Genomic DNA, 4,269 nt, shown 5'->3' on the forward strand with positions numbered 1-4,269 from the left:
CATGTGAACACGCTGTCCCAGACAAACATGACCACGTGGTAGTCTTATAATAAAACACTACCGAGTTCAGGTGGGGGAACCATCATTAATGACATCGAAGTCTCCACGCGTGGAAGTCCAAAGAGCTCACCTTGGACAGACTCCTTTATCTTTGAACAACTCAATCAGTGGCTTGGTGTGCTAGGATATACATATAGAATGGAGGTTGCAAATCTCCAGACCACAAAATACTTCGCACGTGTGCATGACTGACTTGGGATGATTCCAAAGGAAACAACATTGACTTTCTCGAATCCATGGCGGCAACTTGCATCAAATGCACATGAACTGGAGGAAGTCACTTCTTACATCCGAACATATGCTTCATGAACTAGCATGAACAAATGCTTTCAAAAGTTTCCAACACTAGCTTAATGTTCAACAAAATCATGGAGGAGATAAGGATGTTGCCAATGGGCTCAACAACAATTCATCTAGGTTTCCTTTTAAAAGGAATTCCATAGTTAAGTGAACACGGTGATAGCATTGGTCAGACCAAAGATGTAATGGTGCATGCTCGAGGGATCAACCACGAATAAGACAACATTACGAGCATCGTTGGTACTGATTTGATTTGACTATAGCCCACACTCAAATCAAAGGATTGATAAGACAATAGGTCCAGCAACTGATCACAGGGACCAATCGATGAAGATATCATCTTTCTTCAACACACACTACACAAGAATATCCCTTTGGGACGAACTAAGTCAGGCAAGCTTTTATCTTCCAATTCTCCAGGTTGTTGTCTAGCTTAACCAACTAGCTCAGGGGTATCCAACACGGATTCTTGGAGAAGGGTGGTTTACAGGATAAACCAACTTGATCACGAGCTCAACATAGCGGTCAGGTGACAACCTGGTAGTACTTTCGAGAAGATCTGCGGAAAATCACGAACCACCGATATGTTACTAAGCTCGAGAACAATCTTGCCTTTCAGGGCAAGACGATATGATCAAATGAGTGAGGACTTGACAAGATCCTAACTCATCAATCGAAGGGTGCACCAAAACAAGGACTAGGTAGCACGATCAATCTTAGAATGGTGATTCAATAACCAACATACTAAGAATAAGATCATTGTCCATTAACTACCAAGCAATGGGGTTGCTAGGAGTATTGAGTTCACACATCATGATTCACTGGTCGGCACTCCGGCTGTAACAACACGGAACCGAGGAATGAAAAAGGATGGCGAGAAGTATCACTACGTCAAGAATTCACAAAAGGTGGTGCAATTCTCATGAAATTCTTGATATAAAGATGGTAATACTCCAAGGTAGAACAGAACAAAAGTTGGGTTAGCAACTTGATCTGCAGAGTACAACTACTTTGACCCAATCCTAGATATGGATGAGGTACTGGAGTTTGTTTCTCCTAGTCATTCCACGATAGAATGGCTTGACGGACCACAAGAGTAATAGGCATCGATAAACGAACGCACGCATACTCTTGACTATCAATTGATAGACGAAGGTCAGTAGACAACTAAAGAGGGACAACTCAAAGGAACATATAACTTTCTGAGTTGTGGATACATGGGTTGGTATGCCGAACAAAGTTCAACATAATTCTTCCGGATAACCCATGCAGAAAGGTTGAGCTGGCAGAGTCACAATATAGCATGGAGAACTCATAGAGGGCCTGTTGTGATCTTTTGATCCAACAAACTTCTGCCATAATGGTTCATGGTATTTGGAAGAACGATATACCACGGACCTCGAGGACTATCGCAAAGGTTACTAATATACTAAAGGAACTAGCAACACTATCAACATGATGTAAGTAGGGTGAATATCGGGTTTAAGAACCCAGGAATAGAATACCTATTAGTAAGTAGCATCACGGGATGCTTTCGAGAATGATGGCCAGAATCATCACACTGGGAACACAAATCATGGCTAAATTACTAGATGATCCCCTAAGACACCTAGGGTCATAATAATATCTCCAACATATATGTCAAGGTAACGGAGTACCTCAACTCACTGATTAGTGTGGTTAATCTGGCCCATGGGAACATTGAAACGGGAAGAAAGGATTTGCAAATGCATCAGGCTGTTTGGAAACCTGGGATGACTCGGACAACATAACGGCTGTAAATGCTCAGAAAAGATTTGAGACGTTCACAAAAATGGTGGCATAACCACTCAGAAGCACAATATCAAGGTTTCGAAATCAACAGTTAACATACAGAGGTAGAAACTGAACTGAAGCTTAATCCAACAATCTTATAAGTCTACGGATTAGTAACACGTGATCCTGATGGAAAGAAGAGATAGCCTAGTTCTTAATCCCCGTAGAAGAGAAGATGATGACTCAGATCAGAAGGCCATGAGGTATAAGGAGTAAAAAAAAACCTTACGTTCCATCCCACAATCAATTCCCTTATATAACTAAGACTTTCTAGACTCAACTTCGACCAGTTTGGCTTGGTAATCCTACAGGCAGTCAAGCTCTGATACCAACGCTGTCAGGACCCCGACTCGATGTCACATCGATCTAGCCGGTAACACCTCATATCACTTTGCGGCCTCACGCACGGTATCCCCACGGGTGTCGCCTTACCTTTGCCCGGGACCGTTTGCGCCTTTTGGCTCACGTATATGATAGTGTCGCTAGCATCCATATGATAAAGAGCCCGGGCTGACATGACTAGCCGTAAACCCAAAGTGGCACAGACTTACAGGGACAGGCATCCATGACCCAGCTTCGAACGTGTTGGTCATCAGCAAGTGGGTCCGGGCTGTAGCACTGGGCTAGCAGGACTCCGGTAAACCGGGCTGTAGCGGGCTAACAGGACTCCGGTACTCAAGCGTGACATTTCCCCGAAGGGACAGACACATGAACGAAGAAGGACACATGTCGGCCAGCCTAAGTGTTCCAGAGCAGTAGCAAGCTACCATGGCTCAGCGGTAACACTAGGAGACATTTCCCGGTAAGAGAGGCTACTAAAGATAAACAACTAGATAGTCAGATCCCACACATACCAAGCATTTCAATAGCATACACACAATATGCTCGATATGTGCAAATACAACATGGCATCACAACATGACTTTACAACTCAAGTATTTATTCAGTAGGCTCCGAGGAGCGAGATATTACAAACAGGGGTCTCATGACCCAACACTCAGAGCATACAAGTCAAAGCACAAGCGGAAGCTATCATGTCTGAGTACAGACATCTATAAATGAAAAAGGCTGAGAAGCCTGACTATCTATCAGATCCTGCCGAGGGCACAAGATCGTAGCTGAGGTAACAAGCTAAACGTCGAAGTCCACGTGGAACTACTAGTGAGACCGAAGTCTCTCTGCAAAAACATAAAATAGGCAAACGTGAGTACAAATGTACCCAGCAAGACTTACATCAGAACTAACTACATATGCATCATTATCAACAAAGGTATGGTGGGGTTTAACTGCAGCAAGCCAGCTTTGACTCGGTGGCTATCCTGAACTACGACTGCAATGTAACTCTTTTGAGGTGGCGCACACGAGTCCACATATTCACCATATCAATACACCACTATGGATCCGCTCCCGTCTCCCTACGAGAACGCCATCCATAGCACTCACGCTTATCTTGCGCATTTTAGAGTATCCACTTTCACTTGTCTATGAACTGATATAAGCGACCCAGAAGTCCTTTTCCGTGGACATGGCTATTCGAATAGATGATGTTAACCCTGCAGGGGTGTACTTCTTCATACATGTTTCCACCACTTAGCGTCTGCACACGACATGTGCTCGGCAGACTTCAAGCGAAAGCCGACGTGGGTGTAGACCACGACCTACCTAAACACTCAAGTCTCTAGTCCAGGTTTATCGCCTATTAGGGTTCCATCCATGAGGAGATCCGGCCGGAGTTTCGCTCACAGCCCCAAACGATGTGAACAGGGTTCCCGAGATACCAAACGGGCATCCGGTACACCGTGCCACGTACCTACCGCATCACAGCCCACCCCTACGGTCAGCGCTGTCCACGGCCTCCGGTAAGCTACAAACACCAGAAACTACTTGCAACTCCTGGACAGAGGACTAGGGTGAATAAGAAGTCGAGCGGGGTCATATTTCAGGGCCCAATGCATGGTAGTAGCTGAATCATGGATCACAAACACAGAACTCAGTTCCTAAGGACGGCTTCAATGAGACAACCCACCATGTACTCCTACATGGCCTCTCACCGACACCTTTTACCAAATCGTGTTCACACACTTAACTCACACA

Source organism: Triticum dicoccoides, chromosome 6B (genome assembly GCF_002162155.2).
Source record: "Triticum dicoccoides isolate Atlit2015 ecotype Zavitan chromosome 6B, WEW_v2.0, whole genome shotgun sequence".
Lineage (NCBI taxonomy): Eukaryota > Viridiplantae > Streptophyta > Magnoliopsida > Poales > Poaceae > Triticum > Triticum dicoccoides.